The following is a 27,475-nucleotide window of genomic DNA, read 5'->3' as shown; positions in this document are numbered from 1 at the left end:
GTGGTGCCTACAAAGGACAGAAGTTGTGAAATCACCTGGAGCTGGAGCTGCAACAGGTATGAACAGCCTCGCTTGGGTGACAGAAACCAAGCTTGGGTTTAGGCACTAAGCCATCTCTGGAATCCTGGTAGTTTATATTTTTACACAGATTGTGCCCCCACAAAATGGGAAGGAATCAACAATGATAGCCCAGAAAAGGTGTTACAGTAAAGTTTATGACTTCCTCAGTCATCACTGGGATATCTGTTTTGACATGTTCCAAGATATCAGAGGTGTAAAAAACCTCAGTTTTCAAGAGGTGGACAAACTGGCAACTGTGTGAATGAGTTTGTGTGAGAGTCTTAGGGTAGGAAAGATTATTTAAAGTACAGTGAATTCTGAAGCCCTCCACCACCAACCTCTGTGGACTCCAATGTCTGATACCTATTAATTGAGCACACCAGAAACAATGGAGTGGACAGCATATATTCTCTCCACCCAAACTCTGGATTCTAAAGTCCCCTGTGCAACAGCAGCCTCCTGTGGAAGAGTTATTTACTGGGATTCATCACTATACTGGTCCCATACCTGTCCTCTTGCCCTGTCTCACTTGGAGCAGAAATCCTTACCTTTGGGTAGAATGTAGGACTTGAAGAGGGGCACTTGGCTTCTTCCTCCTAGATCAGGATGCTGTGATGGATGCCTTCTGCACTTGGTGTTTTATCTCCCCTCCAATTTGCTGGGCGGGCCAGTGCATTAGCAAACATTTTCTGCTGAGTCACTTAGATTAGAGCTATTTCTGCAAACACAGTAATAAAGAAGAAATTAAATTAGGAATATTCAGTATACTTAAATCATCAGTGGCTGGTGGAGAATTCAAAGAGACTGTTTGATACCAGGTTATCACAAAATTTCTCTAGATTTTCCAGCTAAGGAGTTCTAATAACTCAGTGCTGGTTGTTGGGGGACATAACATTCAGCCTATGTTCATGAGGCAGTTTGAGAAGCTCAGGAATAACACTTTCTTATCTGATATTATTTTGGGTTCAGCGGCTTTGAACACTAATCTCACAGATGCCATAATTACTCATGTTTACCTATCTAAGGCTGTAAGCTCTCTGAGACAATACCCCAGTTTACTAAGTCTGAATCCTGCAAGCCTAACCCATGTCCTAAAAGTTGATATTGGAGAACTAATAAATAATAATGAAGATAGCTCCCATGTGCACTTTCGTGATATGCATGGGCTTTTCACACCACCAGATTCTCACAAATAATACTCCTGCCATAAATAATGTAATGACTAAAATAACAGAGTCCCTAAGCAAAATATTACTAGATGCCTTGTCTCTTAATGAATGATATTAAAATGAAGTCAGCATACTCAGTTGTTTGTAGGGGTCTATCACAGGCTCAACACCACCTTAAATCAATGGAAAGCCAAGAGGCTCCCAAACATTTGACATTCTAAAAAAAAGACAGTAGAGTACTGCATCCCTTCCTTTTGTTTCTCCCCCATCCATCTGTGCCTCCTTTTGACAGTATGCTTCCAATAAACTGTTAGTTTTGTTTTCTAAATATTTTGTTTTAACTCTATGTGAAATCTATCTGCCAGTTATCTAGGGCTGTGGAGAGATATTTTCGTTGCTGAATCTTCACATTTTTCATCTCTCATTCTTTCCCCTGTCAGAAGGTTATTCTTCTTTTCCTTCAGGAGTGTTTATTTCTATTAATTTTTTTCTTTTTTTCCTCCTCCCTCATTGCATTTATTTCCTACTTCTATACTGACTAAATTATAATATGCCTATGATGTTGTACGCAGCCGATTACAGAGCCCCTTGCACACCCATGTTTATTAATGTGCTAGTCACACTACTCATGTTATGGAAGCAGCTGAGACGTTCTCTCACAGAGGGATGAGAAAGGAGATAGTGCTCTGTGGAACTGTATTGCATCATGGTACAGAAAATAAAGCAGATCTCTCATGTTTCCTCTCAAATGTGTTAGTTAGAGTTATATGTAGAGAGATACAATATGCATATCATAGAAGTAAGATGGGGAGGGGAAGTAATGGGAAGAAGAAAGTATAATGCCGTGGCAGAGGAAACAGAAAGGTCAAAAGATGGACTAATACTGCATGTTCATTTGACAAGTAGGTTTATTACCACATGCATATATGTGTGCACTCACAGACAAGGAGATGGGTAGAGAGAGAGAGAGCAGCATCAGTAGAAGGGAACTATTTAAGATAAGAAAAATATAAATTAAGATAAGATCAATAGGAAGAAATAGAATGGACAAGGGATAAATATAGGAGAAAATATTGTTAGTCTTGTAACATTGACCCACATCTACACATACGCATGAAGCGGGAGTCTCAACTGAGGAATTGACTCTATCAGATTGTTAGGTGGGACACTGTCTTGCTTTATGAATAAAGAAGGGCCCAGCCCACTTTGAGCAGTGTCTCCCCTAGGCATGGGAGCCTGGCCTGTGTAGGAAATGTCTAAGCAAGCAAGAAGAGCAAGTTAGTAAGAAGCATCCCTCCAGTCTCTGCTTCAGTGTCTGCCTTGATTTCACATTGACTTCCCTTAAAAACAGGACCATAATCTGTGAGAGGAAATAAACTGTTCTTCCCCCAAGTTGCTATTGTTCAGTGATTTATGACATCAATACAAAAACAAACTAGAGCATATACAATGATATACATTTATGAAAATGTTGTACAAATCCATAATCTTTTATGTTTAAGCAAAAAACTAAATAAAATACTTTTGAAAGCAATTTAAGCCACAAGGGAAATTTTAAGAGAAAAAAAGCACTGAAAATGTCTTATTCTAAATCTTGTACCATTTACCACTTCACAGAAGTTCCTCTGCTCACTCAAAATACTCACATACAGTATATTCACCAATTGTCTTTTGCCACAATTGTACATGTATTGACATATGTACAGGACTGCTTCATAGGTTTCTCACTATCATACGTGTCCTAGGAGGAAAGGGACTCAGAGAGAGGGTGTGTGAAGACTTTGTACTGTCCAAGAGCTACAACAAGCAACTTTATGGGATCCAGAATTGGAAATGCACATGAATGAAACCACTGCTCCTCTACTCTATACTGTGAAAGAAAGGAAGAGAGAAAACCATCATTCTTGAAGAGGAACAGAGCATGCATTGGAAGTGGAATGGGATAATATTACTGAAAGTGAAAGTATACTCATGTTTCTTAGAAACAGATCTAAATTCAGAGAAATTGGTTGTTTTCTTTAGACCAGTAAAATATGTTTGTATTAGATAAACCAAAATTACTTGCATTCTTGAATGTTTATCTTGTAGAATTTAAGGGCAAATGAAAAACAAGTTTCTGTTTTTAAATTCAAAAGTCTTCTGTCCAGTGTTTTTCTTGAGAGATGAGTGTGTCAGAATTCTTTTTCTAAACTACTAAGTATAATTAAAATCCTCCAAAGTCCAAGAAAATCCCTTGACAGTTTCACATTAAGAAAGTCTGGATCCTAGAGTTATGACATTTGGGCACATTGTGGTCAGCAAGACATTGGCCTTGAGGCAGTGCAACAATCATGTTTACTGAAGGAAGACCAAGGTCTAGTAGTTGTTCAGTCAATAGACTGCAGGTCTCAGCAGTCCTAAGGGTCTTGAACTGAGTCAGAAGTAGCTTGTATGAGCACTTGTACTATGCTTGGCATCTCATTTTGCAGCTGGGGTTTATAATGAACTCTTTCTGGGACATAATCCTCAGTCTCAGGGACCGCAATGACAATGTTCTGAGTCCAGCCTACCTGGAAACAAAAGCAGCCTTGTTTGCTGGCTCAGCACAGTCATACTTTCTAGAGTCTTGTCCAAGAACTCAAACCCTATGAACCATAAACTCCATACAGTAGAACTTGACATAACACCTTATTCTAATTTCTCTTCCTCCTCTTCTCCCTTTCCTTCTCCCTCTCTCTTCTGTCTTCTCTCTCTCTGTGTGTCTCTCTCTGTCTCTCTCTTTCTCTTTCTCTCCCACTCCCTCCCTCCCCATCTCTGTGTGTATGTGCATCTTTCCTTTCTCTCCATCTTATTTACAGATATATTGTTTTTGTTTTGAATATATTAAGGTATACTAATCATATTAGTATCAGTGTGTGAGATTCACTGTGTGTGACCATACATACCATTTAGATTTGCTCTCACCACTCCCAAGGGCATCCACAATGCCTAGTAATCACTTTTCTAGTTTCATAACAATTATCTACAGTGCAGTACTTCCCAAGAATGAACACTGTCAAAAGGAATACATCGTAAAGTCTATTGTGCAAGAGATCACTTTGGTCAACTTCTTTTTTTTTTTATTTCTTGTATTTTAAAAGTTTATTTTTTGAAAATGTCATGCAACTACATAGTACATTCTGCACATACTCATCCCTGCACAGTCTCTTGTATTCCTCCCACCCCTCCAAGAGTACTTTGCACTTTCATGTCTCTTGTAGTCTGGGGTTCTGCTTTGTGTCCCACTGGATAAACCAGGACCACTTTAAGTGGCCAAGAATAAGGAGGTTCCCACAGAAGTGTGAGTAACTCAGAAGTTGCTGCATGACTGAAGACATTGACATTCTCTCCAGCATCTATCAATTACCAATAGGTTTCCAGAAAGAAGCAAACCCCAGGAGCCCCTTTTCTACCAGAACATCTATGAGCCCAGTCTTGTGTGAACTCTATGTTTGCAACTAGGTGTTTTGAGATTGTGGGTGTTATGGCCAAATCACACTCATACGGTTTTTTTGTTTTTGTTTTTGTTTGTTTGTTTTTTTTTGAAGCTTTATCTTTTTTTTATTCGATATATTTTTATTTACATTTCAAATGATTTCCCCTTTTCTAAACCCCCACTCCCTGAAAGTCCCATAAGCCCCCTTCCTTCCCCCTGTTTTCCCACAGAACCATTCCCACTTCCATGTTCTGGTTTTGCCCTATACTGCTTCATTGAGTCTTTCCAGAACAAGGGGCCACTCCTCCATTCTTCTTGTACCTCATTTGATGTGTGGATTATGTTTTGAGTATTCCAGTTTTCTAAGTTAATATCCACTTATTAGTGAGTGCATACCATGATTCATCTTTTGAGTCTGGGTTACCTCATTTAGTATGGTGTTCTCCAGCTTCATCCATTTGCCTAAGAATTTTATGAATTCATTGTTTCTAATGGCTGAATAGTATTCCATTGTGTATATATACCACATTTTTTGTATCCACTCTTCTGTTGAGGGATACCTGGGTTCTTCCCAGCTTCTGGCAATTATAAATAGGGCTGCTATGAACATAGTGGAACATGTATCCTTATTACATGCTGGGGAATCTTCTGGGTATATGCTCAGGAGTGGTATAGCAGGATCTTCTGGAAGTGAGGTGCCCAGTTTTCAGAGGAACCACCAAACTGATTTCCAGAGTGGTTGTCCCAATTTGCAACCCCACCAGCGGTGGAGGAGTGTTCCTCTTTCTCCACATCCTCGCCTACACCTGCTGTCTCCTGAATTTTTTTTTAATTTTTTTTATTCGATATAATTTATTTACATTTCAAATGATTTCCCCTTCTCTAGCCCCCCCACTCCCCGAAAGTCCCGCAAGCCCCCTTCTCTTCCCCTGTCCTCCCATCCACCCCTTCCCACTTCCCCGTTCTGGTTTTGCTGAATACTGTTTCACTGAGTCTTTCCAGAACCAGGGGCCACTCCTCTTTTCTTCTTGTACCTCATTTGATGTGTGGATTATGTTTTGGGTATTCCAGTTTTCTAGGTTAATATCCACTTATTAGTGAGTGCATACCAAGATTCACCTTTTGAGTCTGGGTTACCTCACTGAGTATGATATTCTCTAGCTCCATCCATTTGCCTAAGAATTTCATGAATTCGTTGTTTCTAATGGCTGAATAGTACTCCATTGTGTAGATATACCACATTTTTTGCATCCACTCTTCTGTTGAGGGATACCTGGGTTCTTTCCAGCATCTGGCAATTATAAATAGGGCTGCTATGAACATAGTAGAACATGTATCCTTATTACATGGTGGGGAGTCTTCTGGGTATATGCCCAGGAGTGGTATAGCAGGATCTTCTGGAAGTGAGGTGCCCAGTTTTCGGAGGAACCGCCAGACTGATTTCCAGAGTGGTTGTACCAATTTGCAACCCCACCAGCAGTGGAGGAGTGTTCCTCTTTCTCCACACCCTCTCCAACACCTGCTGTCTCCTGAATGGCTTAATCTTAGCCATTCTGACTGGTGTAAGATGAAATCTTAGGGTTGTTTTGATTTGCATTTCCCTAATGACTAATGAAGTTGAGCATTTTTTAAGATGCTTCTCTGCCATCCGAAGTTCTTCAGGTGAGAATTCTTTGTTTAACTCTGTACCCCATTTTTTAATAGGGTTGTTTGGTTTTCTGGAGTCTAACTTCTTGGGTTCTTTATATATATTGGATATTAGCCCTCTATCTGATGTAGGATTGGTGAAGATCTTTTCCCAATTTGTTGGTTGCCGATTTGTCCTCTTGATGGTGTCCTTTGCCTTACAGAAACTTTGTAATTTTATGAGGTCCCATTTGTCAATTCTTGCTCTTAGAGCATACGCTATTGGTGTTCTGTTCAGAAACTTTCTCCCTGTACCGATGTCCTCAAGGGTCTTCCCCAGTTTCTTTTCTATTAGCTTCAGAGTGTCTGGCTTTATGTGGAGGTCCTTGATCCATTTGGATTTGAGCTTAGTACAAGGAGACAAGGATGGATCAATTCGCATTCTTCTGCATGCTGACCTCCAGTTGAACCAGCACCATTTGTTGAAAAGGCTATCTTTTTTCCATTGGATGTTTTCAGCCTCTTTGTCGAGGATCAAGTGGCCATAGGTGTGTGGGTTCATTTCTGGATCTTCAATCCTGTTCCATTGATCCTCCTGTCTGTCACTGTACCAATACCATGCAGTTTTTAACACTATTGCTCTGTAGTATTGCTTGAGGTCAGGGATACTGATTCCCCCAGATTTTCTTTTGTTGCTGAGAATAGTTTTAGCTATCCTGGGTTTTTTGTTGTTCCAGATGAATTTGATAATTGCTCTTTCTAACTCTGTGAAGAATTGAGTTGGGATTTTGCTGGGTATTGCATTGAATCTGTATAGTGCTTTAGGCAAAATGGCCATTTTAACTATATTGATTCTACCGATCCATGAGCATGGGAGGTTTTCCCATTTTTTGAGGTCTTCTTCCATTTCCTTCTTCAGAGTCTTGAAGTTCTTGTCATACAGATCTTTCACATGTTTGGTAAGAGTCACCCCAAGATACTTTATACTGTTTGAGGCTATTGTGAAGGGGGTCATTTCCCTAATTTCTTTCTCAGCCTGCTTATCCTTTGAGTATAGGAAGGCCACTGATTTGCTTGAGTTGATTTTATAACCTGCCACTTTGCTGAAGTTGCTTATCAGCTGTAGGAGCTCTCTAGTGGAGTTCTTTGGGTCACTTAGGTAGACGATCATGTCGTCTGCAAATAATGATAGTTTGACTTCTTCCTTTCCAATTTGTATCCCTTTGACCTCCTTATGTTGTCGAATTGCCCGAGCTAGTACCTCAAGTACAATATTGAAAAGATAAGGAGAAAGTGGGCAGCCTTGTCTGGTCCCTGATTTCAGTGGGATTGCTTCAAGTTTCTCTCCATGGAAACTGAGGAAATCCAAAAAATCATCAGATCCTACTACAAGAGCCTGTACTCAACACAAGTGGAGAATCTGGAGGAAATGGACAATTTCCTTGACAGATACCAAATACCAAAATTAAATCAGGACCAACTAGACCATCTAAACAGTCCCATAATGCCTAAAGAAATAGAAGGAGTCATAGAAAATCTTCCAACCAAAAAAAGCACAGGACCAGATGGCTTCAGTGCAGAATTCTACCAGACCTTCAAAGAAGAGTTAACACCAATACTCTTCAAACTATTCCACAAAATAGAAACAGAAGGAACACTACCCAATTCCTTCTACGAAGCCACAATTACGCTGATACCAAAGCCACACAAAGATCCAACAAAGAAAGAGAACTTCAGACCAATTTCCCTTATGAACATCGATGCAAAAATACTCAATAAAATTCTTGCCAACCGAATCCAAGAACACATCAAAATGATCATCCACCATGATCAAGTAGGCTTTATCCCGGGAATGCAGGGTTGGTTCAATATACGGAAATACATCAATACAATCCACTACATAAACAAACTCAAAGAACAAAACTGCATGGTCATTTCATTGGATGCTGAAAAAGCATTTGACAAAATTCAGCATCCCTTCATGCTTAAAGTCTTGGAGAGAACAGGAATTCAAGGCCCATACCTAAACATAGTAAAAGCAATATACAGCAAACCGGTAGCCAGCATCAAACTAAATGGAGAGAAACTTGAAGCAATCCCACTGTCTCCTGAATTTTTAATCTTAGCCATTCTGACTGGTGTAAGGTGAAATCTCAGGGTTGTTTTGATTTGCATTTCCCTAATGACTAATGAAGTTGAGCATTTTTTAAGATGCTTCTCCGCCATCCGAAGTTCTTCAGGTGAGAATTCTTTGTTTAACTCTGTACTCCATTTTTTAATAGGGTTATTTGGTTTTCTGGAGTCTAACTTCTTGAGTTCTTTATATATATTGGATATTAGCCCTCTATCTGATGTAGGGTTGGTGAAGATCTTTTCCCAATTTGTTGGTTGCAGATTTGTCCTTTTGATGGTGTCCTTTGCCTTACAGAGACTTTGTAATTTTATAAGGTCCCTTTTGTCAATTCTTGATCTTAGAGCATATGCTATTGGTATTCTGTTCAGGAACTTTCCCCCTGTACCAATGTCCTCAAGGGTCTTCCCCAGTTTCCTTTCTATTAGCTTCAGAGTGTCTGGCTTTATGTGTAGGTCCTTGATCCATTTGGAGTTGAGCTTAGTACAAGGAGACAAGGATGGATCAATTCGCATTCTTCTGCATGCTGACCTCCAGTTGAACCAGCACCATTTGTTGAAAAGGCTATCTTTTTTTTTCCATTGGATGTTTTCAGCCCCTTTGTTGAGAATCAAGTGGCCATAAGTGTGTGGGTTCATTTCTGGATCTTAATTCATACCGTTTTTCATGGAGCCCATCCTCATTGTATAGCTGTGACACTCTTGGCATCCTAGGCAGCATGCTACATGTCAGATAGGAATGTTGCTGATAAAATGATCCTCTCTGCTTGGATGGACAGTGGCAAGTGTCATCTGGACTCTTGTCATGTGCAGTAGTCCTGCATGCACACACTCAGTTCTGCTTCTTTAATAATAAAATAATGTTATTTTCTATACTTTAAGGAGAGGACATTTTTGTTCCTAAAAGTTGTAATTTGCTTCACATCATAGTGCTGGGGTTGGCTGATTATTTATAAGATGAATCCCCAGGTAGAGCACTTGCTTGGTGGCCTTTCTTCAGACTCTGCTCCACACATTGCCTCTCTTGTTGCTCCTGTGAGCATTTTATTCCATTTCTTAGAGGAACCATAGCTCCCTCACTTAAGTCCTCCTTCTGGAGCTTCCTGTGCTGGGTAAATTGCAACTTGTTTATTTTGTTCTTTTGAACTAGCATCCACTTATTAGTGAGTGCATACCATGTGCTTTCTTTTGTGACTGGGTTAGTTAGCTCAGGATGACACTTTCTATTTCCATCCGTTTGCCTAAGAATTTCATGAATTCATTGTTTTTAATAGCTGAATAGTACTCCGTTGTGTATATATACCACAGTTTCTGTATCCATTCCTCTATTGAGGGACATCTGGGATCTTTCCAGCTTCTGACTATTATAAATAAGGCAGCTATGAACATAATGGAGCATGTGTTCTTATTACATGTAGGAGCACTTTCTGGGTATATGCCCAGGAGTGGTATAGCTGGGACAACAGGTAGTACTATGTCTAATTTTCTGAGGAATCGCCAAACTGATTTCCATAGTGGTTTTACAAGCTTGCAATCCCACCAGCAATGGAGAAGTGCTCCTCTTTCCCCACATCCTCTCCAGCATCTGCTGTCTGTTGATGTTTTGTCTAAGCTCCACCCCACACCTACCTGGCAATAGCCAGGTATGCCCTGCCCCAGAGATCTGGCCCACTATGCTCTCCTGCTCTCCCACATAATTTCACCTCTCTGCCTCTTGGGCTCCCCCTTCCTCCACGTGGTCATGGCCGGCCTCCATTCCACTTCTCTCTCTCTCCCTCTCCCTCTCCCTCTCCCTCTCCCTCTCTCCTTCCCTCCCTCTCTCTCTGCCTCTCTCTACCACTAACTCCCATCCCCTACTCTGAATAAACTCTATTCTATACTATGCCTGTGTGTGTGTGTGATCCCTCAGGGGCAGAGGTGCCCAGGCAAGGGCCTGCCTGGACACCTTCCCCCACGTGCCTAGCCACACTCCCCTAACCCCCTATACTCCCCCTTTTTAAGCCCCCTTCACTGTCCCCTGATGTTTTCAACTTTGCCTTTCTGACTGGTGTAAGGTGGAATCTCAGAGTTGTTTTGATTTGCATTTCCCTTATAACTAAGCATGCTGAACATTTCTTTAGGTGCTTTAGAGCCATTTGAGTTTCCTCAGTTGAGAATTCCCTGTTTAGCTCTGTACCCCATTTTTTAATAGGGTTATTTAATTCTCTGGGACCAACTTCTTGAGTTCTTTGTATATGTTGGATATTAGCCTTCTATTGGATGTAGGGTTAGTAAAGATCTTTTCCCAATTTGTTGGTTGCCGTTTTGTCTTATTGACTGTATCCTTTGCCTTACAGAAGCTTTGCAGTTTTATGAGGTCCCATTTGTCAATTCTTGTTCTTAGAGTCCCCAACGGAGGATCTGGAGGGTTGCCCGGAGGAGCTGAAGGGGTATATAGCCCCATGGGAAAAACAATGACTTCGGATACCCAGACAACCCAAGACTCCCAGGGACTGAACCATCAACCAAGGGGTATACATGGTTCCAGCCAAAAATGTGGCAGAGGAATGACTTTTTGGGCATCAGTGGGAGGAGTGGTCTTTGGTTAATTAAAGGCTCAATAGAGGCCACAACAAAGGGAAACAAATGGGGAGCGAAGTTGAGGGGGGAGGTGGGACTGTGTTGGATAGAGGGGTATATACATGGAGGCAGGGGAGGGAGGAGGGGTAGGGAATTGTTGGGGAGGGGGCTTTTGGGAGGAGGAAGCTGGGAAAGGTTTTACCATTGGCAATGTAAATGAAGAAGATACTCAATAAAAGAAAGTTGTAATTTGGCTGGATTACAAGTCAATTTTCTTTTATTCTTTTATTTTGTATATTTTTATGTTTTCATTAGATATTTTCTATATTTACATTTCAAATGTTATCTTTTTTCCTCATTTCTTCTCTGAAAACCTACTCTCTAATCCTCCTCCTGCTGAATTACCAACCCACTCCTGCTTTCCTGTCCTGGTATTCTCCCACATTGGGAGTCTTCGCTGGACCAAGGACCTCTCCTTTCATCAATATCTTACTAGGCCATCCTCTGCTATATATGCTGCTAGAGCCATGGGACCCTCCAGGTGTAATCTTTGGTTGGTGGGTCAGTCTCTGGGAGGTCTGGGGGTAATTCCTCCTATGGGACTGTAAGCCCCTTCAGCACCTTGGGTCCTTTCTCTAGCTCGTCCACTGGGGATCATGTACTCAGTACAAATGTTGCCTGAGAGCATTACCCTCTGTAGTTGTCAGGCACTGGCAGAGCCTCTCAGGAGACAGCTGTATCAGGTTCCTGTCAGCCAGCACTTGTTGGCATCCACAATAGTGCCTGGGTTTGGTAACTATATATGGGATCAATCCCCAGTTGGGGAAGTGTCTGGGTGGTCTTTTCTTCACTCTCTACTCCACAATTTGTCTCTGTATCTCCTCCCATGTATATTTTGTTTCCCATTCTAAGAAGGACTGAAGTAAGGACACTTTGGTCTTCCTTCTTCTTGGGCTTCATGTAGTCTGTGAATTGTATCTTGGGTATTATGAGTTCTGGGCTCATATGCACTTATGAGTGAGTGAATATGCTGTGTGTTCTTTTGTGATTGGGTTACCTCTCACTTAGAATGATATTTTATAGTTCCATTCATTTGCCTAAGAATTTCATTAATTCATTGTTTTTAATAGCTGAGCAGTACTACATTATGTAAATGTACAACAATTTCTGTATCCATTTCTCTCTTGAGCAACATCTGGGTTCTTTCTAGCTTCTGGAAATTATAAATAAGGCTTCTGTACCCATAGTGGAGCATGTGTCATAATTACATGGAACATCTTCTGGGTATATGCCCAGGAGTAGTATAGCTGGGTCCTCAGGTAATACTATGTCCAATTTTCTGAGGTATTGCCAAACTGATTTCCATAGCAGTTTTACCAGTTTGCTATCCCACCAACAATGGAGGAGTGTTCTACTTTCTTCACATCCTCTCCCGCATCTGCTGTCACCTGAGATTTTTTTTTATTAGCCATTCTGACTGGTGTAAGTTGAAATCTCAGGGATGCTTTGATTTACATTTTCCTGATGACTAAGGATATTGAACATTTCTTTAGGTGCTTCTCAGCCATTTGCTATTCCTCAATTGAGTATTCTTCAGCTCTGTACCACATTTTTAATAGGATTATTTTATTCTCTGGAGTCTAACTTCTTGAGTTTTTTGTATGTATTGGATATTTGTCCCCTATCAGATGTAGGATTGGGAAAGATCTTTTCCAAATCTGTTAATTGCTGTTTTGTCCTATTAACAGTGCCTTTGCCTTACAGAAGCTTTGGAATTTGATGAGGCCCCATTTGTCAGTTCTTGATCTTAGGACCTAAATTATTGGTGTTCTGTTCAGGAAATTTTCCCCTGTGCAGATGTGCTTGAGGCTCTTCCCCAATTTCCTTTTTATTAGTTTCAGTGTATCTGGTTTTATGTGGAGGTACTTGATTTACTTGGACTTGAGCATTGTATAAGAAGATAAGAATATTTTGGTTTGCATTTTTCTACATGACAACTGCCAGTTGAACCAACATCATTTGTTAAAAAGGCTGTCTTTTTTCCACTGGATGGTTTTAGCTCCTTTGTCAAAGATCAAGTGCCCATTGGTGTGTGGATTCATCTCTAGGTCTTCAATTCTATTCCATTGTTCTACCTTGCTGTATATGTGCCAATACCATGCAATATTTATCACAATTGCTCTGTAATGCAGCTTAAGGTCAAGGATGGTGATTTCCACAGAAGTTCTTTTATTGTTGAGAACAGTTTTGCTACCCTGGGTGGTTTTGATATTCCAGATGAATTTGGGAATTGTTCTTTCTAATTCTATGAAGAATTGAGTTGGAATTTTGATGGGGACTGCATTGAATCTATAGATTGCTTTTGGTAAGATGTCCATTTTTACTATATTAATCCCACCAAACCATGAGCATGGATGATCGTTACATCTTCTGAAATCTGCTTTGATTTTGTTCTTCAGAGGAAGTTCAATTGAAGTTCTTGATGCGCCTATGGAAGACTGCAGCCTCAGCTTCTCTGCTTTCTGCTTTGCAGTACTCTTGAAAAAGCTTGCAACCTATTTTTGTTTACAAGAATCCATGCCCTCCTCTCTCCAAGCTTGGGCTACACCACTGAGCTATACCCATTTCTTTGTATTTCTAATCAGTTCCAGCTCCAAACTTCAACACAAAGTAGAGCCTCCTTTCATAAATCCAGTTCTTGGGGTACTGAAATTCAACCCAATAAGTGAGAAGGCAGTACTTGGAGGAAACACTACATACAAACTCTGAGAAAATAGCCCAGATAATACATATATGAGTAATAAGTTTATCTTCCTTCACAAATACCAAGGAAGTGACTGAAATTTATGTGTTATGCCATCAAAACCATTTTCTTCATTAATTTTCAGATGTGTGTGAAGTCCACAAACCACACTCAGAAGGTGACAACTGGTGACCAAGTGTTCAAACTCTGGAGAGTGATGTTGCTGTGCATCATGCTGTTATTATTTTGTTTTCTCTCACTCTCTTCTCTTCCTGCTACACAAAAAGCTCTAATTTCAAGCCAATATTTCTAGTGACCACGGATTCATATTCCTACTGCCAATCAGTGTGCTTGGGAGGCTAACCTGGGAAGCATCTCCCACATAGGTCATCAGTCATGTCGCCTGATGTTTTGACAATGTATCTGACCAAAACTATTTAAGGAAGAGTTAAATTTAGTCTGTAATTGGAGGGAATCGGGATTGTTAATTATGACAGGGAAGTCAATGTGGCAGAAGTATGAGGTTCAGTTTACACTGAAAGAGACAAATTGTATAAATTGTAGAGTAGCTTGGGGCAACTCTAACCAAGCAAGTAAAACACATGTATGACAAGAACTTCAAGACTATGAAGAAAGAAATTTAGGAAGATATCAGAAGATGAAAACATCTCCCATTCTCATGGATTGGTAGGCTTAACATAGGAAAAATGGCCATCCCACCAAAAGCAATCAGAAGTTTCAATGCAGTTCCCATCAAAATTCCAAAGTAATTATCATTAGACCTTGAAAGAGTGATTCTCAACTTCATATGGATAAAGAACAAACCTGGATATCTAAACAAACTTGTACAACAAAAGAAATTCTGGAGGTATCATATCAGTGATTTCAAGCTATCTTACAGAGCAATAGTAATTAAAAGCTGGATGATGTTTGAGAGGCCAAACCTACTCCATCTTGAGAACCTCTATTTTGAAAGAAAGGAAAAGAAGAAGCCTGAGAACTTGGCATGTACCTGAAACCAAGCTATACACTAGTACCAGGAAGGACCCCAAGCCTTGTTGCTGACAAGAGCTCCTCCCTAGCTACTTCCTAACAACAGTTAATCAAGAATTAGTCTGATTGTTTCAGATTTATGTTCAGACTGTGATTGTATATATTCTTGCTTCAGAGCACCCACCTGTTGGCTTACAATAGTGAATCAATTAGATGTTTTACAAAATGGGCATCCTTCTTACTTGCTTCCATTTTCTATATAGCCTTGTCCCAAAGAGAGTTCAGGGCTGTTTCATCAAACCATCCATCCTGTGGTTCAGTGGTGAATAGGGCCAAACTTGAGTCTATTATGTTATTACATTAGAGTAGGCACCTTGGTGGTCTTTCAGGTACCTAAATGCTTACTGGTACAGCAGTGTTGGAATAAAAATGGACTTGTGAAACAATGGAATAGAACTAAAAACCTATAAATAAACACACACACCTATGGACAAGTGATATTTGACAAAGAAGCCAAAACTGTACATGAAAAAATGAAACCATTTTCAACAAATGGTGCTGGCCTAACTGGATGTCTGCATGGAGAGGAATGCAAATAGGCACACACACACACACAGACACACACACACACACACACACACACACACACACACACACACACATATATATATATATATATATATCATCATGCACCAAACTCAATTCCAAGCACATCTTAGACTTCAACATCAAACTGTACACACTAAATCTAATAAAAGAGAAATTTGGGAACTGCCTTGAACTCATTGGCTCAGGGGACAATCCCAGAACAGAACACCAGTAGCTCAGGGGGCTAAGATCAATAATTTTGGCACCTCGTGAATCTGAAAAGTTTTTTCAATGTTAAGGACAACATCAATAGAACAAAACATTGACATACAGAATGGGAAAAGACATCAACCAACCCTGTATCCAACAGAAGAATAGTAAAATAAATAAAGACCTCAGGAAACTAAACATCAACCTACCAAATAACCCAGTTAAAAAGATAGTACAGAACTAAACCAAGAATTCTCAACAGAGGAATCTCAAATAGCTGAGAAGCTCTTAAAGAAATGTTCAAAATCCTCAGTCATCAGGGAAATGCAAATCATAAAGGCTCTGAGATTCCATCATACACCAGTCAGAATGATTATGACAAAATCTCTAGGGACAGCACAGGCTGGCTAAGATATAGAGCAAGGAGAACTCTCCTCTATTGCTGGTGGGAGTGCAAACTTATATAACCACTTTGGAAATCAATTTGGCAGTTTCACAGAAAATAATTTTAACTGAAGACTATACTAGTATACTACCTCTGGGCATATATCCAAAAGAAACCTCACTATACCACAGGGATACTTGCTCAACTGTGTTCATAGCAAGTTTATTAATGTAATAGCCAGAAAGTAGAAACAACTTAGATGTCCCTCAACTGAAGAACAAATTGTATAGATGTGGTACATTTACACAATGAGATATTATTCAGCTATTAAGAACAATGACATCAAGAACGGTGTAGGCAAATGGATGGAATTTAGGACTATCATCCTGAGTGAGGTATCCCAAAACCAGAAGGACATATATTTATTGTACATACTCACATATACAGGAACATTGGCCATAAAATACAGGATAAACATACTATAATCCTCAGACCCCACAAAACTGGGTCATAAGGAGGGCCCAGGTGAGAATGCATGAATCTCACTCAGAAGGGCAAACAAAATAGTCATCAGAGGTGGATGGAGACAGAGTACTGGATAGGAGAGGAGGTGAGAATGTTGATCAAATTTGTGGGGAGTAGAGCTGAAGAGGGCAGGGAGTAAGACTAGAAACCAGTGAGAGACATCTCTGGGACCAGCTGGAGACCTGGGATAAGGGAGGAAATGAGAGTCTATGGTGGTGATCCTAGTTGAGATTCCTGCCAGCAGAGCATATAGATACTAAATGGCCATCTTATACAAATGGTCCATGACTAAGCAGGACTTTCAGTTGAAGGAGGGACACATCGGCCCACCCAAAGATCTTTTAACCTAAAATGAGTCCTGCCTACAAGATGAACAGGGATAAAGTTGGGGCAGAGTCTGAGAGAATAGTAAACCAATGACTTGCCTAACTTGTGACCTATCCCATGGGAGAGAACCAACACCTGATACTATTAATGATACTCTACTGTGCTCTAGACCGGAGCCTAGCACAACTATCTCCTCTGAGGCATTATCCAGCACCAGCTAAAACAGTGCGGAGATATACAGCTAAACATGAGATGGTCCTAGGGACCTGTCTTGTGGAAGGAAAAGGTATGGAATTGAATGAGGTGCAGATGTCAAAGACACCAGAAGATCTACACAGTCAACTCCCCTGAGCTCATTGGGATTCACAAAGACTGAACCAACAGAAGAGCATATAGAGGCAGGACCTAGTGCCCCCACTCACATTTGTAGATGTGTGACTTAGTCTTCATGTGGGTCCCCTAACAATTGGAGAGGGGGCTGTCTCTAATTCTGTTGCCTGCCATTGGATTTGCATTCCACTACCTGAACTGTATCATTGGACCTCAGTAGGAAAGGAGGTTCTTAGTAATGCAGGGACTAGATGTCCCAAGTTGAGGTTGTACTCAAGGGAGGGTTCTCATTCTCAGAGGGAGGGTTTTAGAAAGGCAGAATTGGGAGGAGAGTGGGCAGCATTTGGCATGTGTATTAATCAGGATTCTCTAGAGTCACAGAACTTTTGGAATGTATCTATATTTTACAGTAATTTATTGTAATGATTTGCATTATATAGTCCAGTTAACCCAGCAGTGGACAGCTGTGAGTTGTACATCCAAGAATTTAATAGTTGCTCAGTCCACGAGGCCTGAGAAGGTGGTCTTCTGTATAAGCTGGAATTCAGAAGAAGTGGGTTCCAACAGATATGCTAGCAAGTAAGTGCAAGGAGTCTAAGATGAATGATTCTTCCTTCTTCCACTATCCTTAAGTAGGCCTCCACCAGAAGGTGTGTATTACCAGACCTGTGTCTGAAATTTGCTTTGTCCAAGGCTGACCTTCAAGTCAGAGATCTGCTTGCCACAGTATCCTTGGATCAATGGCACACTCTACTTGCCTGAGCCTAAACTTTTCATGGCCACTACGCCTCAAGAAATCCTGTCAAGATCCAGATCAGAACCCTGTACCTTCTAGCCTCAGGAACTGGATCACAGGTGTGCCCTCCATTTCTGGATTGTAGTTAATTTCAGATGTATTCAAGTTGACAACCAAGAATAGCCTCATGATTCATCGCTTGTCAACTTGACTTGAACTTAAATATCAATTGATATTCTCTTAAGTGATATTAAGGAAATTACAATAAAACACAAATACCTCTACAAATGTGTTCTTAACTGTTGGATTCCATAGCTGCCTACAGCTATTACGAAGTGGGTTGCTGGAACAGAAGCTGAGGGATGAATAGGGAAGGGGCGGAAAAAAGAAGGGCCAAGACAATATTCACTGATCAAAGCTGGAAACTTTAATGGCGCCAGACCTTTTAACAGTTTGGGCAAACCCTTTCCCCCAGACTCTGGGCTGAGTTCCGGTGGAAGTTGTCTAGCTTCTCTTGGAGGTCCTCATCTTGACTGCTCTGGCAGCTGGGTGGGTCACCTGCTTAATTCAGGAATTCCTAGACCTGGAGGAACAATGAACTTAACCTTTACTTTGAGCACTCGGCCCTAGGTGGAGCAGGATCCTGGCTATCTGGGAGAAGTTAACCTTGACCATAGTCAAGTAGACTCTTAGCACTCCACCCAAGGATAAAAATTCCTGCTTTAACCTACTTCCCTATTATGTCCTAATGGCAGATTCCTGCCCAAAGCCATGGATTGTCCCTGACCAATGTCAAACTCAAACCATGTGCATGACTGCCCCAATATGGCTCTGTACACTTAACAAAATAAAACATATGATCGTACCACATACATCCTCATTTTTGCAACTGGTCATGTGGCCTTAGATAGTATTTATAACTACCTTCCGCTACTACACATTCTCCATTTCCTCAACCCTCTGCAAGCACCTCAGCAGGTCTTGGTTCTTTGCCTGGAGTGACCCATACCTTCATTCCTGTTGTGTCTGTGCTCTTTGTTATCTTGTTGGATTAAGCTGTTGTAGTTTGCCATTGACTTTAATCACAGGACGTAGTAGTGCTAAGAGACACCCTAAGGGATCTCCTGTACTACAAACATAACCGCTCTTACCTCTATTGTGGAGATGCAATAGAATTTCCCCATTAAATTTGGCTCTATCATTCCTTGTAATACTGTTGTTCCTTTTTTAGCTTGTTGGTTTAACGGTATTAGATGCCCAAAATGACCAGGAGGGAGCTTCAAATTCAATGGAATGTTTGTTGTTTTCTGGATTGTACTTCAGTGTAGTTGTAGTCATGTTGACAACCAAGAATAACCACCACAGAATGTAATGTGAATTTAAAAATCTATGAAAAAAGAAGAAACTAATGGAAAAGAAAAAGAAAAAATAAACAAAACAAAAACTCTTACTCTCACTCTACATCTTAATAAAAGCACTCAGCCTCAGCCATTGCAAAGTCCGAATGCTGGAGTATTTTGATATTTCCTCCACCAAGAAAATTCATATCCCAAGCAGCCACAGGACAGTGGACACTTGCAGCTGGAATTATGGCTAGAATGGAGTCAGGGTGACCACTATCCCAATTACCAATGAAGACCTTGTATTTCCTCTGAAACCTTACCAGCCATGCTGTACTGTGTTTCTCTCAGCCTTCTAGTCTCCCAATGTGCATTAAATGTTCCTATGACACTCTATGGCTTGCCTATCAGAAGACCCCATGCCCTTCCATATCCCTCCTGGGAACTTGTTCCAAGGGCTGCAGAACAAGGTCAGGCTTCTCATTGTCTACTAAGAAAATGCTAGCTACTTAACATCTCAATTAGCCCCTTGTGCACCAGGGACCTATCAAAACCAAATTCCTTTGCATTTAAAAAGAGCTACACAAATGCTTCATAATTATAATCTGCATGGCCTTTATTATCAATCAAATAATTTTCTCACACTTTTTACTATGAAAATCCACTTTTCACTTTCTACAAGAGCTCTTTGTAATGAAGTATTTGTAGTGAACACCTGAGATACAATTGGCAATGTGTCTCCACTTGGCCATATTTCTGTTTGATTTACTTACACCTTTTCTAGAAACAATTTCAGTATATTCTGACGGGTTTCCCTCTTTACTACATAGATTATGTCAATGAAATTTGATGGGATTTATGGACGCCAGACCTTTATAGTCTTTAATTATTGGTTTATATCCTTAACCTTGAATATAACTGGTAATAAATTGACACAGGATTCAACTCAAATAAAGCACTATCTGATTATTTAGCTATTTATTGGGAGTTCTTACCTTCATCATAAAAATGGTTATAAACTAGCATGTGTATTTAAAAACCAAGGCACAGATTTTGGTATCAAAATAATAGAAGTCTGGTTTTCTTTTTATTTTTTATTAGGTTTATTCTTTATTTACACTTCAAATGCTGTCCCCTTTACTGGTTCCCCCCTCCCCAGAAAATCCTGTAAGCCATCTCGCTTCCTTAATCAATCCACTCCTGTCCTGGTATTCCTCTACACTACGGTATCAAGTCTTTCCAGGACCAAAGTCTTTTCCCCCATTTGTATTCCAACAAGATCACCCTCTGGAGAAAAACTTAAAGCAATCCCACTAAAATCAGGGATGAGACAAGGCTGCCCTCTCTTTCCAATTCTTTTCAATATAGTACATGAAGCTCTAGCTAGAAAAATTGACAATATAAGGAGGTCAAAGTGATACAAATTGGAAAGGAAGAAGTCAAATTATCACTATTTGCAGATGATATGATAGTATAATTAAGTGACCCTAAAAACTCCACCAGAGAACTCCTACAGCTGATAAACAACTTCAGCAAAGTGGCTGGTTATAAAATCAACTCAAGCAAATCAGTTACCTTCCTATACTCAAAGGATAAGCAGGCTGAGAAAGAAGTTAGGGAAATGACACCCTTCACAATAGCCAAAAACAATATAAAGTATCTTGGTGTGACTCCAATCAAAGAAAGAAAAGATCTGTATGAGATGAACTTTAGGTCTCTGAAGAAGGAAATGGAAGACCTCAGAAAATGGAAAAAACTTCCATGCTCATGGATTGGCAGGATTAATATAGTTAAAATGGCCATCTTGCCAAAAGCAATATACAGATTCAACAAAATCCCCATCAAAATCCCAACTCAATCCTTCATAGCGCGAGCAAAAGCAATTATCAAATTCATCTGGAATAACAAAAAACCCAGGATAGATAAAACTATTCTCAACAGTAAAAGAACTTCTGGGGGAACCAGTCTCTCAGACCTCAAGCATTACTACAGAGCAATAGTGTTAAAAACTGCATGGTGTTGGCACAGTGACAGACAAGTGGACCAATGGAATAGAATTGAAGATCCAGAAATGAATCCACACACCTATGGTCACTTGATATGGGGAGGTGGGAACCAGAAAAGGGGGAAGCATTTGGAATGTAAACGAAAAATTTATAAATAAAAAAATCATTTATCTAATAAAAAAAAAATCATCCCTCTGCTGCCGATGTGTGTGGAGCCATGGATAACTCCAAGTGTACTCTTTGGTTCATGGTTTTGTCCCTGGGAGCTCTGGGAGTACTTGGTAAGTCATATTGTTTCTTCTCCTATGGAGCTGCAAATCCCTTCAGCTCCTTTGGTCCTTTCTTTATCCCATCCACTGGAGACCCTGTGCTTAGTTCAATGGCTGGCTGAGAGTTTCCACTTCCTTATTTGTCATGCACTAGCAGAGCCTCCCAGGTGACAGCTATATCCAGCTCCTGTCAGCAAGCACTTGTGGGCATCCACAATAGTGTCTGAGTTTTGTAACTGTATATGGGATGGATTCCTAGGTGGGGTAGTATCTGGATGGTCTTTCCTTCAGGCTCTGCTCCACACTTTGTCTCTGTATCTCCTTCTGTGGGTATTTTGTTCCTCCTTCTAAGAACAACTATAGCATCCATACTTTGTTCTTCCTCTTTCTTGGGCATCATTTGATATGTGAATTGTGTCTTCGGTATTCCAAGCTTCTAGGCTAATATCCACTTATCAGTGAGTGCATACCACGAGTGTTCTTTTGTGATTGGGTTACCTCACTCAGGATAATATTCTCCAATTCCATTCATTAGTCTAAGAATTTCATGAATTTATTGCTTTTAATGGCTGAATAGTACTCCATTGAGTATATATACCAAATTTTCTGTATCCATTCTTCCATTGAGGGACATATGGGTTCTTTCCAATTTCTGGCTATTATAAACAGGGCTGCTATGAACATAGTGGAGCATGTGTCCTTATTACATGTAGGAGAACTCTCTGGATATATACCCAGGAATGTTATAGCAGGGTCATCTAGTAGTATTATGCCCAGTTTTCTGAGGAACCACCAGACTGATTTCCAGAGTGGTTTTAACAGCTTGCAATCCCACCAGCAGTTGAGGAGTGTTCCTATTTCTCCACAGCTTCTCTAGCACCTGCCTTCTCCTGAGTTCATTAGCCATTCTGACTCCTGTGAGGTGAGATCTCAGGATTGTTTTGATTTTTATTTCCCTGATGACTAAGAATGTTGAACATTTCTTTAGGTTCTTCTCAGCCATTCAATATTCCACAGGTGAAAATTTTTTGTTTAGCTCTGTACCCCATTTTTAATAGGGTTTTTTGGTTCTCTGGAGTCTAACTTCTTGAGCTCTTTGTATATATTGGATATTAGTCCTCTGTCAGGTACAGGGTTGGTAAAGATATTTTCCCAATTTGTTGGTTGCCATTCTGTCCTATGGACAGTATCCTTTGCTTTATAGAAAAGTTGTGACTTTATGAGGTCCCATTTGTCAATTCTTGATTGTAGAGCATAGGCTATTGGGGTTCTGTTCAGAAAAATTTTCCCTGTGCTCAAGGCTCTTCCCCAGCTTTTTTTCTATTAGTTGCAGTGTGTCTGGTTTTATGTGGAGGCCCTTGATCCAGTTGGACTTGAGCTTAGTAGAAGGGGATTAGAATAGAATTATTTGCATTCTTCTGCATGCTAGCCACCAGTTCAGCCAGCCGTATTTGTGGAAGAGGCTATCTTTTTTCCACTGGATGAAATTAGCTCCTTTGTCAAAGATCAAGTTATCAGAGGTATGTGCGTTCATTTCTGGGTCTTCAATTCTATTCCACTCATCTATCTGCCTGCCACTGTACCAATACCATGCAGTTTTTAATACTATTCCTCTGTAGTACTGCTTGAGGTCAGCGATACTGATTTTCCCAGAAGTTCTTTTACTGTTGAGAATAGTTTTGACTATCCTGGGTTTTTTGCTATTCCAGATGAATTTACAAATTGCTATTTCTAGCTCTGTGAAGAATTGAGTTGGGATTTTGATGGGAATTGCATTGAACTTGTATCTTGATTTTGGCAAGATGGTCCTTTTTTCTATATTAATCCTGTCAATCCATGAGCCTGGGAGATCTTTCCATTTTCTGAGGAATTCTTGAATTTCTTTCTTCATAGACGTGAAGTTCTTCTCATACAATCTTTCACTTGTTTGGTTAGAGTCACACAAAGATATTTTATATTCTTTGTGACTATTTTGGAGGTAGTAATTTAACCAATTTCTTTCTTGGCCTATTTATTCTTTGAGTATAGGAAGGCTACTATTTTGCTTGAGTTAATAGTATATCTGGCCACTTTGCTGAAGTTGTTTATCAGTTCTAGGCATTCTCTAGTAGAGAACTGGAGAACTCCTACAGCTGATAAACAACTGTTTTGGTACACATAAGTATACTATCATATCATCTGCAAATAGTGATAACTTGACATCATCCTTTCCTATTTGTATCATTTTTAAATGTTTTGTTGCCTAATTGCTCTAGCTAGAACTTGAAGTACTATATTGAATAGAAATAGAGAGAGAGGGCAGCTTTGCATGGTCCCTGATTTTAGTGAGAATGCTTCAAGTTTCAGTCCATTTAGTTTGATATTGGCTACAGGTTTTCTGTATATTGCCTTTACAATGTTTAGGTATGAGCCTTGGAATCCTGATCTTTCCAAGACTTTTAGCATGAAATGATGCTGAATTTTGTAAAATGCTTTAGTAGCACATAATGAAATGATCTTGAGGTTCATTTTTTTTAATTTTTTTTATTCGATATAATTTATTTACATTTCAAATGATTTCCCCTTTTCTAGCCCCCCCCCCCCACTCCCCGAAAGTCCCGTAAGCCCCCTTCTGTTCCCCTGTCCTCCCTTCCCCCCTTCCCAGTTCCCCATTCTGGTTTTGCCGAATACTGTTTCACTGAGTCTTTCCAGAACCAGGGACCGCTCCTCCTTTCTTCTTGTATCTCATTTGATGTGTGGATTATGTTTTGGGTATTCCAGTTTTCTAGGTTAATAACCACTTATTAGTGAGTGCATACCATGATTCACCTTTTGAGTCTGGGTTACCTCACTTAGTATGATGTTCTCTAGCTCCATCCATTTGCCTAAGAATTTCATGAATTCGTTGTTTCTAATGGCTGAATAGTACTCCATTGTGTAGATATACCACATTTTTTGTATCCACTCTTCTGTTGAGGGATACCTGGGTTCTTTCCAGCATCTGGCAAATATAAATAGGGCTGCTATGAACATAGTAGAGCATGTATCCTTATTACATGGTGGGGAATCCTCTGGGTATATGCCCAGGAATGGTATAGCAGGATATTCTGGAAGTGAGGTGCCCAGTTTTCGGAGGAACCGCCAAACTGATTTCCAGAGTGGTTGTACCAATTTGCAACCCTACCAGCAGTGGAGGAGTGTTCCTCTTTCTCCACACCCTCTCCAACACCTGCTGTCTCCTGAATTTTTAATCTTAGCCATTCTGACTGGTGTAAGATGAAATCTTAGGGTTGTTTTGATTTGCATTTCCCTAATGACTAATGAAGTTGAGCATTTTTTAAGATGCTTCTCTGCCATCCGAAGTTCTTCAGGTGAGAATTCTTTGTTTAACTCTGTACCCCATTTTTTAATAGGGTTGTTTGGTTTTCTGGAGTCTAACTTCTTGAGTTCTTTATATATATTGGATATTAGCCCTCTATCTGATGTAGGATTGGTGAAGATCTTTTCCCAATTTGTTGGTTGCCGATCTGTCCTCTTGATGGTGTCCTTTGCCTTACAGAAACTCTGTAACCTTATGAGGTCCCATTTGTCAATTCTTGCTCTTAGAGCATACGCTATTGGTGTTCTGTTCAGAAACTTTCTCCCTGTACCGATGTCCTCAAGGGTCTTCCCCAGTTTCTTTTCTATTAGCTTCAGAGAGTCTGGCTTTATGTGGAGGTCTTGATCCATTTGGAGTTGAGCTTAGTACAAGGAGACGAGGATGGATCAATTCCCATTCTTCGGCATGCTGACCTCCAGTTGAACCAGCACCATTTGTTAAAAAGGCTATCTTTTTTCCATTGGATGTTTTCAGCCTCTTTGTCAAGGATCAAGTGGCCATAGGTGTGTGGGTTCATTTCTGGATCTTCAAACCTGTTCCATTGATCCTCCTGCCTGTCGCTGTACCAATACCATGAAGTTTTTAACACTATTGCTCTGTAGTATTGCTTGAGGTCAGGGATACTGATTCCCCCAGATTTTCTTTTGTTGCTGAGAATAGTTTTAGCTATCCTGGGTTTTTTGTTGTTCCAGATGAATTTGATAATTGCTCTTTCTAACTCTGTGAAGAATTGAGTTGGGATTTTGATGGGTATTGCATTGAATCTGTATATTGCTTTTGGCAAAATGGCCATTTTAACTATATTGATTCTACCGATCCATGAGCATGGAAGGTTTTCCCATTTTTTGAGGTCTTCTTCCATTTCCCTCTTCAGAGTCTTGAAGTTCTTGTCATACAGATCTTTCACATGTTTGGTAAGAGTCACCCCAAGATACTTTATATTGTTTGTGGCTATTGTGAAGGGGGTCATTTCCCTAATTTCTTTCTCAGCCTGCTTATCCTTTGAGTATAGGAAGGCCACTGATTTGCTTGAGTTGATTTTATAACCTGCCACTTTGCTGAAGTTGTTTATCAGCTGTAGGAGCTCTCTAGTGGAGTTTTTTGGGTCACTTAGGTAGACTATCATGTCGTCTGCAAATAATGATAGTTTGACTTCCTCCTTTCCAATTTGTATCCCTTTGACCTCCTTATGTTGTCGAATTGACCGAGCTAGTACCTCAAGTACAATATTGAAAAGATAAGGAGAAAGGGGGCAGCCTTGTCTGGTCCCTGATTTCAGTGGGATTGCTTCAAGTTTCTCTCCATTTAGTTTGATGCTGGCTACCGCTTTGCTGTATATTGCTTTTACTATGTTTAGGTATGGGCCTTGAATTCCTGTTCTCTCCAAGACTTTAAGCATGAAAGGATGCGGAATTTTGTCAAATGCTTTTTCAGCATCCAATGAAATGACCATGTGGTTTTGTTCTTTGAGTTTGTTTATGTAGTGGATTGTATTGATGGATTTCCGTATATTGAACCAACCTCCATTCCCGGGATAAAGCCTACTTGATCATGGTGGATGATCGTTTTGATGTGTTCTTGGATTCGGTTGGCAAGAATTTTATTGAGTATTTTTGCATCGATGTTCATAAGGGAAATTGGTCTGAAGTTCTCTTTCTTTGTTGGATCTTTGTGTGGCTTTGGTATCAGCGTAATTGTGGCTTTGTAGAAGGAATTGGGTAGTGTTCCTTCTGTTTCTATTTTGTGGAATAGCTTGAAGAGTATTGGTGTTAACTCTTCTTTGAAGGTCTGGTAGAATTCTGCACTGAAACCATCTGGTCCTGTGCTTTTTTTGGTTGGAAGACTTTCTATGACTCCTTCTATTTCTTTAGGCATTATGGGACTGTTTAGATGGTCTAGTTGGTCCTGATTTAATTTTGGTATTTGGTATCTGTCAAGGAAATTGTCCATTTCCTCCAGATTCTCCAGTTGTGTTGAGTACAGGCTCTTGTAGTAGGATCTCATGATTTTTTGGATTTCCTCAGTTTCCGTTGTTATATCTCCCTTTTCATTTCTAAGTTTGTTAATTTGGATACTTTCTCTGTGCCCTTTGGTCAGTCTGGCTAAGGGTTATCTATCTTGTTGATTTTCTCAAAGAACCAGCTCCTGGTTTTGTTGATTTTTTGTATGGTTCTCTTTGTTTCTACTTGATTGATTTTGGCCCTGAGTTTGATGATTTCCTGCCTTCTACTCCTCCTGGGTGAAATAGCTTCTTTTTGTTCTAGGGCTTTCAGGTGAGTCATTAAGCTGGTAATGTATGCTCTCTCCATTTTCTTTTTGGAAGCACTCAGGGCTATGAGTTTTCCTCTTAGCACTGCTTTCATTGTGTCCCATAGATTTGGGTATGTTGTGTTTTCATTTTCATTGTGTTCTAAAAAGTCTTTAATTTCTTTCTTTATTTCTTCCTTGACCAAGGTATCATTGAGTAGAGTATTGTTCAATTTCCACGTGTATGTGGGTTTTCTATTGTTTCTGTTGCTATTGAAGACCACTTTTACTCCATAGTGATCAGATAGGAGGCATGGGATTAGTTCGATCTTCTTATATTTGTTGAGGTCTGTCTTTTGACCAATTATATGGTCGATTTTGGAGAAGGTACCATGAGGTGCTGAAAAAAAGGTATATTCT

At 40.1% G+C, this 27,475-nt stretch overlaps 1 protein-coding gene across 13 annotated transcripts in view; it reads right to left on the bottom strand.

The window, feature by feature from the left end:
* The window catches only part of LOC127682610 (guanylate-binding protein 1-like), a 265,092-nt gene that overhangs the window by 182,201 nt on the left and 55,416 nt on the right, over positions 1-27,475 (bottom strand). For 3 of the 13 annotated variants that reach the window (XM_052179066.1, XM_052179077.1, XM_052179076.1), the window contains exon 1: positions 609-718. The exons of 1 other annotated variant lie outside the window; for it this stretch is intronic. The gene's annotated coding sequence lies outside the window, so the exon portion shown is untranslated. Of the gene's footprint in view, positions 1-608; positions 720-27,475 lie in introns of those variants that run through there. 9 more of the 13 variants (XM_052179067.1, XM_052179062.1, XM_052179073.1 and 6 more) reach the window with 6 other exon arrangements.

This window comes from Apodemus sylvaticus, chromosome 4 (genome assembly GCF_947179515.1).
Source record: "Apodemus sylvaticus chromosome 4, mApoSyl1.1, whole genome shotgun sequence".
Classification (NCBI taxonomy): domain Eukaryota; kingdom Metazoa; phylum Chordata; class Mammalia; order Rodentia; family Muridae; genus Apodemus; species Apodemus sylvaticus.
The sequence above is the reverse complement of the archived record's forward strand: the minus strand, read 5'-3'. Positions and strand labels throughout refer to the sequence as shown.